This window comes from Mus musculus, chromosome 4 (genome assembly GCF_000001635.26).
Source record: "Mus musculus strain C57BL/6J chromosome 4, GRCm38.p6 C57BL/6J".
In the NCBI taxonomy this organism is placed as follows: domain Eukaryota; kingdom Metazoa; phylum Chordata; class Mammalia; order Rodentia; family Muridae; genus Mus; species Mus musculus.
In genome coordinates this window covers 47,920,319-47,934,330 of record NC_000070.6, presented here as the reverse complement: position 1 = coordinate 47,934,330, position 14,012 = coordinate 47,920,319, and the positions used below count along the sequence as shown (strand labels likewise).

General features: G+C 39.5%; 1 pseudogene; it reads right to left on the bottom strand.

The window, feature by feature from the left end:
• Positions 1 to 13,433: 13,433 nt before the first annotated feature.
• Gm22670 lies at positions 13,434 to 13,576 on the bottom strand (annotated as a pseudogene).
• Between the last annotated feature and the right edge of the window lie 436 nt (positions 13,577 to 14,012).

Genomic DNA, 14,012 nt, shown 5'->3' with positions numbered 1-14,012 from the left:
TCCTGAGGGAAGACGCCTCAAGGTTGCCCTTGATGACCTTGCTGCTGGTACCTAGAGAGAAGATTCCAATAAGCTGCAGACACTCTACAGATTCCTGTCTCTCAGAACTTAATCCCATTTGCATTTTGGCTATAATCAGATGGTGGAAACACAAACTCCAAACTGTCAATCAACTTGGGCTTCGTTTCCAACTTTTCATAAATATATTTCTTTTAAAGTTGTTGAACGTTCTTTAAACACTGAAGTGGCACAACTAATTTTTTAAAGAAATTATTGCAATGTTTTTTAATGTATGTATTATAGTTCCTAACCTAGAATCATTTACTGCTAAAAACCTTCAATGTACAAATGAATATGGATGTGTGTAGATGCGTATGTGTGTATAAATGTTGGCATTCCGAGATTTGAGGAAGAAAAGAAGAGAGATATTTACTGAAAATATATTTTTTATATTGTCCAGTTTTTACCTTTAAATATCAGTTGAAAACATTTTTAAAGTATATAGATTTCTGGCATGTGATTTATCTTCAAAACAGAAATTAAACCTAACCAGTTATAAATTTGAGTTTCTTTCTGAATTAACCATGTTGGCATCACCCCAGTTGCCTCCTTATGTTCGCATGGTTGCTTCCAGACTCCATGTAGAATTTTATGCCTCTGTAGTATCAAATTTGTTAAATGGCATATTTTTATATCAGTAATTTTTATAGCATATTGTTATTCCAGACTTTTACATGTCTCTAATTTATTCTCAACTTCAACACAGCAGTATTGATTTTTTTTTCAAAGTTTGATGGCATGAGCCTTTGGTTGGGATTTAGAGTCCTAGCACAATCAATAATTTCCACTTCTTTTTTCTGTTCTTTCTCAAATCTAGATATTTGAGCAGGTGCAACAGGAAGCATTGATGTTTCTTGCTTCATTTTTATGTCTCCGAGAAATATTCAATTATCTCAATCCAATGATTGCGATTAAGTATCTGGGTGACTCTGAATTATCTAGGGCACTTCAATGTCTCACAGTAAGAATAATTTTGTTTGCAAGTCAAATGGGACCTGGTAGAGTTTCTTTAAACTATGCTCCCACTTCCTAGTCCCCCTAACAAAGAGTTGGTTTAGACTTTTCCTTAGCCCTAAATTCATTGTTTTACAGAAAGAGGTGATTCGGTTCCAGGGTTGCCCTAGGAAGGATTTGGGGGCTGTGTCCTTGCAGGTACTGTAGCTGTGGCTACCAGGATTGTGTTTAAGGTAGCAGGGGTGTAGGAGGCTTCAGGACAAAGAAAGGTTCCCGAGTGTCCCAGTTGAGAGGTTGCTTTTGCCCTTGGATACTTTGACACTAACTGTCCCAGGTAAATGTTTGTACCTTCGTTATTTAGGTTCTGGTTCAAATGGCATTGGCAGAGACTTGCACAGAGCATCAGATTTTTTTTCTCTTTTAATTGCATCATTTAATTTTTGGCACAGAATATTAATGGGAATGGAAATGAAGATGAAAAATTAAGCTAAAAATCAAGTCTTTTCTATTTTCTCTTGCTATAATTTATGTGGAGTTGCAACCATAGATTTTATGATTTTTCTATTCTAGTTGACACATATTTTATTTCAAGAGAGAATCTTGCTAGGTAGTCCAGGATGAACTTGAATTTATGACCTTGCTTCAGTGTCCTGAGTGCTGATGATAAGTGTACATCACCATACCTAGCTTTTCTATTCTCATTTTAAAATGATGTATGAAAATCATGTTTCTGTTATTACAGATTTGCAAGGCTAACTTAATATATCATATATTTCCATATACCGATAGATGTTATTTCAAAGAAATCAGTTTCTCAAATGTTGAATATATATAAAATTGCTAAATTTTCCACAAGTTACAAAGAATCACTAAACTACCAATATCCAGTATAGTTGCCATCCAGTTGGAAACAAAGAACTATCTTCTGTATCTTTAAAGGGCTCTGGGTAACTTTTCTAGCTCACTCTCATGCTTTATTCATAGGCCACTTAGTCACCATTCTAAATTTTGTAATTTATTATATGGTCTTTGTCAGGTTCTCTGGAGAAACAAATATTATACAGTATCTAATAAATACTGTGTGAGTGTGTGTGTGTGTGAGTGTGTGTGTGTGTGTGTGTGTGTGTTTGCTTACAGACTGTGGTTCAGCTAGTCCAACAATGGTTGTCTATCAATGGGAAGTCTAAGAATCCAATACTAGTTCAGTCCACAAGGCTGGATATCTCAGCTGGTATTCAGTATAAGCTTATACTGAAGAAGTATGCTCTAGTGCCAGTGAAGGAATGGAGGGAAACTGGCAAAGAAATATTTCTTTCATGCCCTTATATGAGCTTCCAAGAGTAAGAAGTGGCCCAGATTAAAGGTGCATCTTCTTGCCGTAAGACCTGGATTAAAGGCAAAATCTTTCTACCTCAAAGATCTGGACTAGAAGTGGATCTACCTTCACATTAAGCAAAACTCATTCACAGGTATGCCCTCCGTTTTTGGATTTTCGTTGATTCTGGATGTAGCCTGGTTGATGACCAAGAGTAGCCAGAAGTAGTATGGGCAGGAAAGGCAAATTCATAATCAGAATAAATGTCTACACCAATAAAGGTAATGAGGAAGTGGTTCAGTGTAGTTAACCTGCCACCAGATTGCTGGCTGGTCACCCTGGGGAATTGTGCCAAATCTGGGGCTCATTGCAGGTCTCTGCTATTGACAGATTTGGCCCTCAGCAGTTTTGCTCACTGTGAAGATTTCTCTTCTCTGGTGTCTTTCAGGATTATCCCAGAGAGGGATTGTAGTGCTACACCTGTTCACTTCTGGATGGTACATGTATAATGTGCAGAACCATCAGTGAACCAGGCCCTACTCTTCTCTTCCTCTGATAACCAATCACAGGGAACACTTTATCAGGCTATAGGTTCATGCTTGGCAACAAATGACAGTGTAATGGAGTAGAAACCACAGGCATTTGAGTGACTTCTTCATGTAATTTGCTTGTGTCTTCAAGACCTTCTCAGACCCAATCATATTCATTCATTCATATATATACACACACACATATATATATATACATATATATATATATATATACACACACACACACACATATATATATATATATATGTATATATATATAATTTCCATTTGATAATGGATTGCTGCTGTGTATGTCTTACTTTATGGCTTAATACCATACTTAGTACTTAATACCTACTTAATACACAGCTCAGGTCACATGGTAACTTGGTAGCCCATTGTCCAATATTCAGTTTCCACTAAGGTCCAAAAATCAGGCCAAGAGCTGTCTCTCAACGGGAGAATAGTTGTCTTCAAATCATGATAAAGTCTTGCTCCAAACTCTTAAAGGTCTCTTATATGATTCACCTATATGGGCCTGTCAAATGCTCCAAACAGCATCCCTATCTGCCACTAATATATCAAATATTTTGGGTCTGCTAGATTATATAGTCCAAGTGGTAGAGCAGTCTCTACAGCAGCCTTGACCTGTTGAAGAGCCTTCTCCTATTCCAGGCCCCACTCAAAGCTAGCAGCTTTCTGATATGGGTAACACAAAGGGAGGAATGTGGTGTCTCTAGAATCCAAATAGTTCCATTAAATGTTGTACTTCATTCTTGGTGGTAGGAAGGGCCAGGTACAATAACTTATCCTTCACATTAGAAGGAATCTCTCTCTTTTGTCACACCACTGGACTCCTAAGATTTTTCCCTGAGGTAGAAAGCCCTTGAATTTTTGTTGGATTTATTTCCCATCCTCTAATTCATATAAGTTACCAACAAGTCCAAAGAGGTTGTTACCTCCTGTTCACTTGGCCCATTTGCACAATGTCATCAGTATAGTGAACCAATGTTATACTTTGTGCAAGAAACAGACGGGGAAGAACTCTTTGAAATAAGTCAGGGCTGAAGAGTTAATATAGTCTTGAAGTAAAACTGTAAAGGTATACTACTGGCCTTGCAAACTGAAAGCAAATTGCTTCTGTTGGTCCTTATGGATGGAAGGCACTTTTTAGATCAATAGCTGTGTACCATGTATCAGGAGATGTGCTAATCTGCTCAAGTAAGGGCACCACATCTGGTATAATAGCTGTAACTGGAGTCACTACTTGCTTGAGTTTTTGATAATTGACTGTCATTCTCCATTTTATACTTGTCTTCTGCACTGGCCATAGGAGAGTTAAAGAGAGAGATGGTAGGAACCACTACCCCTGCATCTTTCAAGTCGTTGATGGTACCATTAATTTCTGAAGTTTCTCTTTGGAAGTGATACTACTATTCCCTATTTACCAGGGTAGAGGCAACTCTAAAAGCTTCCACTTGGCCTTTGCAACTGTAAAAGCCCTCACGAGACAGGTCAGGAAACCAATGTGAGCATTCTGTCAACTTCTAAGTACATTGACCCCAGTTATAAATCCTGGGGCTAGGGAAACAACCACAGGGTGGTTCTGAGAACCCAGTAAACCTACTGTGATCCAGACCTAGCCAAAACTCCATTAACAATTTGACTCCCATGAGCCCCTACTTTAACTTGAGGGCCACAATATTTCTTGGGGTTTCTTGGAATCAGTGTCGGTTTAGAAACAATATCCAATAGATTCTAGAAATTACCTATCCCCCAGTATACATTTATCTTTGTAAAAGGCCATAGGTACTATGTTATTTAGGGTTTCATTGCTGTGAAGAGACACCGTGACCAAGACAACTCTTAAAAAGGACAACATCTAATTGGGGCTTGCTTATAGTTTCAGAGGTTCAGTCCATTATCATCATGGCAGGAAGCATGGCATCAGGCTAGCAGACATGGTTCTGGAGGAGCCAAGAGTTTTACATCTTGATCTGGAGGCAACCAGGAGAGACTATGCTCCATCCTGGGTGGAGCTTGAGCATAGGACCTCAAAGCCCACACCCACAGTGACACACTTCCTCTAAGTTATTCCTACTCCAGCAGGGCCACACCTAATAGTGCCACTTCCCATGGACCAAGCATATTCAATCCACCACAGATACCTCTAGAGAACAAGAAAGGTTAAAATTAAAATTCTCAGTTATTTTATTGAGGTCCTTCAGGGGAGCAAGGTTATTCATTCATTCAAGGGGTTCTGAGTCAATCTAATGGCTCAAGTGTGGACATTGTTTCATGGGCTAAGATTTCTCTTTGCTACAATCCAAAGTAGCCTTTCTTTCATTTGTTTGAGAAATTTTCTACTTATATGATTAAACAAAGTACACCAGGCTTCTAATCTATTTCACGCCTGGAAACACCATGATTGACTAGCTACTATCCAAGGTCCATATAAGTCATCCCACTATAAAAATCAATTTGCCTGTGCTTCCCATTATGGGGTAGGGAGTTATGGACATTTCTTTGTCTGTCTGCCCATTATGATAACTACTATCACCTTGAGTTTGGTGATTCAGAGCAGCCACCTAGCTCCTGCTACTTTCCGGCTCCAATTAAACCCATTGCATTTAATTCATCCATCTGAGCAACAGGTTTTCCAAGCTTAAGGTCTGATAAAATAAAAGGGGCAGCAGCAAAGCTTTCCAAATGTGCTGGTCCCCCTCACATTTTGCATTTTATAGGATTAGTGCAGGGCATTTCTTATGGTCCTTCTCACGTGGACACTTACACACTCAGGGGCTAGCTTTGCAACTTCCCTGAGCCTTAAAATTTCCTTTCATTAACACTAAGCCAAGGGATATGAGGCATCTCCCATTCCTTTTCAGGAGAACATCTTTGACAAATGCTTCAGCCAACTATTCAAGCTTCCAACACTTTTTTCTTTTTCTTTTTCTTTTTTTAAAGTATGAGAGCTTCCATCTTAAACCTAGAATCTCTACTCACTGGGCCCATGAATGCCAATAAACTCATCCTGATTCTGTTTTATGTTCCTTTTACTATTATCCCACACCTTTGAAATCCATTCCCATTCATATTCTGCAGATGTCTGCTTGAATGAGTTAGCCAAACTTATTAAGTTCTTTAGCAGTGTAGGATAACTCCTCATGGACAATACTTTCTACCTCACTTCTAGGAACCTGTTTAGCCTTAAGTCTGGCCATAGGTGTACAGGTGACTGTTGGTGGGCCCTGAGGAACATCGATATTGTCTTGCCTAGCATCTTCTTCAGAGAAAATATCACTGATGGTTTAGCAGACAATGAAGAATTAATTTCGGGCTGGAGAGATGACTCAGCAGTTAAGAGCACTGACTGCTCTTCCGAAGGTCCTGAGTTCAAATCCCAGCAACCACATAGTGGCTCACAATCATCTGTAATGAGATTTGTTGCCCTCTTTTGAGATGTCTGAAGACAGCTACAGTGTACTTACATATAATAAATAAATAAAAATCTTTTTTTAAAAAAAGAGTTAATTTCCTTAGCCAAAGGTGGTAAAGGCAGTATTTCAGGGTATGGGGGTGGAAGTGCATCTTCTGTTGAGGATAGAGAGACTTCTTCCTTAGGTGAGATTAAACCCTTGAGAATCTGCATTTCAATTTCAGCTTCACCCATATACCTCCACCCCAAATTACAGGGTTACCCCTGCCCCCTTTTAAAACAGTGCCCCTACTTTAACCGCTAACAGCCTCTGAGGCTGGAATTGGAATTTTCACTGTAATTCAGACAACCTTATAATGAAGGCTTTGGTTTGATTTTCCACAACTTGAGCTCTGAGGCTGCTGGAGAGAATACTTTCTTCCAGGACACACTTAGAAACCTTCAGACTATGTATGCACGTCTAGGGCTGGCCGGTTTTACCACTGAGTTCATTGTTGCTCACACCACATTCTGGGATGCTAGAACTTGGTCAATTCTATTATGCAGCTCTTGCTTCTCCTTTGTCAAGTTATCTAGAGATGCTAGGAGCAACCAACCAGCATCATTATTTTCTTTATTTTTCCACAAATTGTTTACATACAGACTCATCAAATCTGTTGTCTCTCACATTGATGGTTCAGGATAATCAAATGCATTTGTTTCCTTAAGTTTGTAAAATAGTTCACATCATGGGCTTTCAGCAGCTCTCCCAGGAGAGCGTCAGTAACTGCAGGTGTTGGCAAATTGGAATGTAAAGTATATAAAATACATAAGGAGGATTTATAAATATATGAACTATGAATATAAAATATGAAATACACAAAGGGAATGTATTAGAATGGTTTATAGGCTGTGGTACAGCTAGTTAAACCATGGCTGTCTACCAACAGAAGGTCAAAGAATCCAGTAGTTGTTCAGTCCAAGAGGCTGGATGTCTCAGCTGGTCTTTAATTTATGCCGGAATCCCAAAGAAATCGGCTCTAATATCGGCGAGAAGTCTCTCATCAGCAAGATCGAGAGCAAGCAGGCAGAAAGTAAGCTTCCTTTTACCATGTACTACAAATAGGCTGCTGCAGGAGGTGTGGCCCAGATAAAAGGTGGACCTTCCCACCTCAAAATATTGGATTAAAAGTGGTTCTTCCCACTTCAAATGACTTCATTAAGAAGAAAGAAAGAAAGAAAGAAAGAAAGAAAGAAAGAAAGAAAGAAAGAAAGAAAGAAACAACAACAACAACAACAACAAAAACAATCCCTCACAGGTGTACCCAGCTCCTTGGGTTTTAGTTAATGCCAGATGTAGTCAAGTTGACAACCAAGAATAGCTGTTACATATATCATTTACTAAAATTAGCTTTTCCATACTTTTTTATATCCCTAAGACATGTAACCCAGTGGACATTTTAAAATCTAGGCTTAACTGGACTTATTCCAGATGAATTTATTTTGCTTTTATTTCACCCAAATATTAAGTATTTTTCCATGTCATTTTCTATGTGTGGCACTAGTTCTCATTATTCTGAAATATTCCATCGTATGAACAAACCATAAGCTATTGTCGTGATGACATTTGTGCTTGTTGTATTTTTAGCAATTATAAATGGAGGCATAACAAATGTACAAATACATAATTTTTATTATGAAGCTCCATGAAATTTTTTCCATGATCTCTATTTAAGATTGACTTTGCTGGTCATCTGGTAAGTAACTCTTCAAACATAGGAACACTGCCAAATTGTTTTCCAAGGACTTACACCAGATTCCACTCTCATTAGTAGTGCGTAAGAATTCTGATTGTTTCCCAAGCTCACCATGCTTCATACAGCAGAGGGTAGAAGTGTTGCTAATCCTGTGATTGGTTTTTCTTCTTTTTTGGTTTTTCTTCTTAATTGGTTTTTAACATATTTTCCCAGTAAGTAAGGAGCAGAACATATTTTCATAGTTTCTCATTTGTGAGCTGCTTATTAAGACACGTTGTTTATATTCCTCTTAAGTTTTCTTTTTGTTGGTTTACAGCAGTTCTTCTCATTTATCTATCTTCTTGAAAAATAATCTTTCAGACAATATACTTTGATTATGCTTTTCCCCTTCCCCAACTCCTTCTAGGTCCCCCCAACTCCTTCTAGGTCCCCCCACTCCCTACCCACTCAACTCCATGCCTTCCTTTCTCTCTTACAGCAGTTCTTTGTAGAGTCTAAATATAAATTCTTGGAGTTATGTGGATTCAACGAACAATCTTAACTTCAATGCAGTCACACTTGTCACACTTTTCTTCTGATAGCCATGTTTTCAAGATGGCCAGGACATCTCCTGCATTCTCCTCAGAAATGTTTCGATTATGTCATCCACCGGTAGACCAGCTTACCTGGAGTCGATTTTGTGTGTCATGTAACGGACAAACATTTTTCTTTTCTTTTTTTTTTTCCTTTTATTCTTTTGCATAAATTTTGTGCTGCAATCTCAGTGTGTCACAAACTGAATAATTTATAATGAACAGAGATTGATTGGCTCATGGTTTCAGAGGCTAACACCAAGGAGCTTCCATCCTGGGAGAGATTCTCGATATGCTACTGTTGGGTAGGAGACCAAGGGCAGGAGAGGCACCCAAACAGGCTGGAGCTCTTCTTTATAAAGAGGACAACTCATCTTTGATAATGGCATAGGTCCATTTGCCAGGCCAATCTCTTATGGGTCCTATCCCTTAAGACTGTTACAGAGCCACTTAAACCTCTGCTTGAGCCCGGAAAGAGAGTCAAGCCACAACAATAAAAGAAATGGCCAATATTTAAAATGATTTAATAAAAATGTATTCTTTTCTCACAGATCTACAATGACATCTTTATCTTAAACTAGGTTTCTGTATATGTGAGGATCAATTTCTATAATTTGTTCTTTTGGTTAATTTATTATCATGTCAGTATCAATTAGAAAACCTAGCATTATAGAAAGCATTGCTAGTGGGTAAACAAATCCTTTTGATTGTTTTCAAGAGTACATTGATTGGTCTTGAATAAGTATGGCAGAGTAAACAAGCAAACAAAATCCTATTGCAATTTTATTTGGAGTTTTATTGATTCATAGATAAACCTAGGAGATACAGCACTTCCCAGATTCTGACTCCAAAATCTAGAGAATATTATATATGTTTCATTTTAGTTAGATCTTATTGAGTGCTTTGCAATAATTTGTTTAAAAAAAACACAAAAAATAATGGAGGACTTACTCATCTTCTGTTAGGTGTTTTCATGATGTTATTGAAAATGGCATCTTTTAAAATGTAACACAAGAACTGGAGAGATGGCTCAGCCATTAAGAGCACCCAGCACCCATGTGGTGGCTCACAGCCATCTGTAACTCCAGTTCCAGGTTATCCAACACCCTTGACTGGTCTCTGGGACACTAGGGAACCACATGGTCCACAGACATATATGCAGGCAACACACTCACACACGTAAGATAAAAATGAATTTTAAAATGTGATGAATATTCTAAAGATTGGTTTTTGTCTGGAATAGAAAATGCGGTTGACTTCTGTAAATCAGCTTTATATTATTTTTAGTTCTAATGATTTACCTAAAAATTGCTTTGGATTTTAGCATGTACAAAAAGTGACAGTTCCAGCTTTCCCTGTCTAATCATCCAATAATTTGCTTCTTTCTCCGCCTTCCTGTACTGGTGTGGATTTTCTACTTAAGTATTCTCTTAGAATGGTGATAATAGGTGACTGTCACATGATCAATGGCAAAGGGAAACTTTCAGTGTTTGCGTGTCATGAGGACTTCTGAGATTATACTTGTTGAAATCTCTATCAGGTTAAGCCCATTATATCTTAAATTACTACTTTAAAAAACCAAACAGATAATAATTTATTCATAATTTTCATTCATCAAGATAATTGCATTATTTTCTTCCTTTCAATGAGAAGAATTACATTTTTTTCCCCTTAACATTGAACTAATATTATGATTCCACACTCTTGGTTGAAACTAGCCTGACTTTTGCAAGTCCTTTTCCTGTTTTAGAATCATGCATATATATCATAACATGGAAAGGCTAGTTATAAATTGGCCCATTATATTTTAACATGGAAAGGTTTTCACACATGTGGAATTGGGTTTTGTGACTGTGTTTTAGATGGGGAAGCCACCTGGAGCTGAGTTCTCTTTCATACAGAAACTTTGTATCTCTTGTCCAATTTCTCTAACCCTGACAATGGCATCCCACTTTGGTCATAGAGAATTCCAAACAAAAACATGCCGGCATGTATCCACATACAGGCTCTTCATCCCCAGATTTGCATTTCCCCTGGTAGCTGTTGCTCTGCACTGCACTCTCCAGTCACTTAGATCTGACTTCTAGTTCTTTGTGCTTCCTCTGCATCATTTCTAGTTTGTTGTTAAAGAAACCACTAAGGTTTCAGTTTCAAAGTCGATGGCTTGAATTTCTAGATTTTCCTTCTGTTCTTTTGCAGATGTGTTTACTAATCTTTTCCAAATATAACTTAATTTTCAAACTAATTCATTAGTCCTCTAATTGTATTAAGCGCCATTTGTCTGCTATTTGAATATGTACAGCTCTGATTCCGCCACTCTTCTTCCATGTATGGCAGCCTGAAATGGTTCCTTTACGACTGCTTGCATTGTGGTGTTTGTATGATGTGTATGCTTGTGTATGTGACTGTTGTGGTTTGTTTGTGTGTGTTTGTGTGTGTGACTGATGGTGCATGCGTGCGTGCCCTGGGGTCCGTGTGGAGGGCAGAGGACAAGCTGGGGGTTCAGTCCTTGTCTTCTACCTTGTTTGCAAGAAGATCTCTGGTCTCTCCTATCTAGCTAAACCGACCCTCCAGAGAGGAGCCATCAACAAACTTTATTATTTCACAAATTAAATAATATATAGCATATCACATATAGGTTAAATGGTCTAATATTTGTATCAAAAATAGGCATAGTGAAAGCCCATATATAGTAGGAGTCAGTTTATTTTATGTATCCAAATGAACACAATACAACGGGTAGAAGGACTAGTGATTGCCTGGCGGTATAAAAGGGACTAATTGGAAATGTTAATGGCACTGAGGGTGTTGCTTTCTTGGATGATGGAAATGTTTTAAAATTAGATTGTGGAAATCATTGCCCAGCTCTGTGAAAATATTTTAGATGGGCAAATTTATTATGTGTAAATTATATGCCACAAAATCTCAAACTTTAACACAATATAAAGACAAATGATAAAACTATGCTAATAATTCAAAAAAATGTTTTTCTTGGAATGGTATTAAATAGCAAGTAAAAGCTATGAGAACAGAGAGAGAGAGAGAGAGAGAGAGAGAGAGAGAGAGAGAGAGAGAGAGAGAGAGGATGGATGGATGTAGGAAATGCCTCGTAGCTCCATATAGCTTTAACTACTGGCTTGTGCATTTTGAACAAGGAATGCTACATTTCCCCTTACTCTTACCTCTTAGATAGTCGCTCCTAAGTTTTCCTCTAAACCTTGTAGTCACACACAATCATCAGGGAATCTTATTAAAGCGCCTAAATGGCCTATAGCCACTATGTGTTCCTTCATGACTCCCAAATCCTATCTCTAGCCTCCATCCCTCCAGATGGCAATATTCTGCTTATATGCTTATCAACTGATGTACGTACAGTCTCTTCTTTTTTTTACTATCACCAATATCCAATGGGAAAACAGGCAAAGGATAGAATAGTTATAGGCAGGGAAAGAATTGAGAATGCTTGGTTGCCATGAGACAGTTTACAGATCCCCACAGGAGACAGGTATATCCATCGGTCTGACCAAAGTTGAAGCAGTTGTACTCCGTGATAGTGAGCTTGTATGACTCACATGGAGCTGGCAGAAGAGTGCACTGTGCTTGCAGAGACAGTTAGGCAAAGGTCTTGATAAGCCTCAGTCAGATATGCACACACTAGCCATTGTACTCCTAGAAACTCAGAGCAAGAAATATCAAAATGGGAATGGCTGCTCTGCATTACTTATAATAGCAAAATATTGTCCCCTACAGAGAGCTGGTTAAGTTATGACACAAACCTGGGAAAAGACTATCACCTCTGAATTAAACACCATGCAGGAGAGCATGGTGTTTGCGAAGAATTACCTACTTACCTGCAACTCCCACAATGTGCAGGGCCTGCTTTGCAGAGTACTGCAGCTGGCTAGGGGCTAGGGCAGCTTTCCTACTCTCATGTTCCCAGGGCCAGTTCTCCCATGATTCCCAGGTGAGGGGTGGTCACAGTTCTGCACAACCCTCAGATATCATGTCCCCAAGGCAGCAGCCCAGACCAGGGACATCCTCTAATTTGTGTTAGGGACAGACCTGTGGCCCATGTCTGGTTCTCCAGGGCATAGGATTTTTCTGTTATAGCTTCTTGTCTTCCTCAAATCAGGTCTGAGTACCTCAAAGATGCCTTTCTATAATATCAGATCTTCATTCAGAGATAAATCAGTCTTGGGTGGTAACAGATTCCCACTGCTGCAGGGACACAAGCCCAGATGTGGCCCCTGGTGGCAGCATAGGCCAGGACCCCACCTTACTTCCAATTGGCATTACTGGCTATTCACATCAGACTGTTCCTCACTACCCTCCAATCTCCAGTTCTGTCTCTCTTCATTGTGCCCACATCCTTCTGTTTCTCTTTCTCTTCCATTTCTCCATCACTTATTTGCTCCTTGTAGCAGTGCCCAAGGTCTCTGAGTGTCTTGGGTTGATTCAGAAGTAGACTCAGAAGTGATCCCAGGGGTGTTTGTGCATTATGGAGCTGGGCAGGTCATCTTGGGCATCATTTGCCCCCCTCAAGGCCTCTGCAGCATGGGGTCGCCTCAGGCTAGTTCCCTGTCTGAGCTCCATTGGGCCAGACTGATGGTCCTCTCAGGGTTACACCTTGCCTGGCCTACTCTAGCAGCCCTTTGCTAGGGTGCTCTATCTTAGGCTCACTCCTGCCCAGGGCTTGTGTTTCTGTGCACGGGTGTGTGTGTGTGTGTGTTCTTCTAGTCTCTGCCTTGCTCCCCATCCTGGGAGCCCATCTGGGCCAAAGTGTTGCTGGACTGGTGGTCTTCTTAGACTCACTTTTTCTTTTCAGGGAATTTTAGGCTACTAATTATTCAGATTTTCATAGGTCAGAACACTGAGCACAGGCGCAGCCTCACAGCCTCTTTCCTCTCTTCCACCTAAGGATGATACCCAAGCGACACAGCAGCCACATCTGCAGTACATCCAGGGGCAGGTCACTTTTTTTAAAAAATAATTTATTATTTTCTCATATAATACATTCTGACATCAGCCCCCCTCCCCCAATACCACTGCCCCCCCCCCCCATCTACTCTCCTGTTTCTCTTCAGAAAGAGCAGGCCTCCCAGGGATACAAACCAGCATAAAAAGATACAGTAAGACTAGGCACAAGGCTGGATGAGACAACTCAGTAAGAGAAAAAGGGTCCCAAGAATGGACAAAAGAATCAGAGACAGCCCTATGTCCCACTGTAAGGAGTCCAACAAAGCCATCAAGCTACAGAACCACAGCATGTACGTAGAGGGAATGGTGTGTTTTCTGAAGAGATCTTAGAGTTCAAAGGGAACTCAGCAGAGATAAGTCTAGACTCATTTTGTAGATGAGGACCAGCAAGCCCCTGGAGGTTATTTAATTAGTTTGTGTTCAGGACAG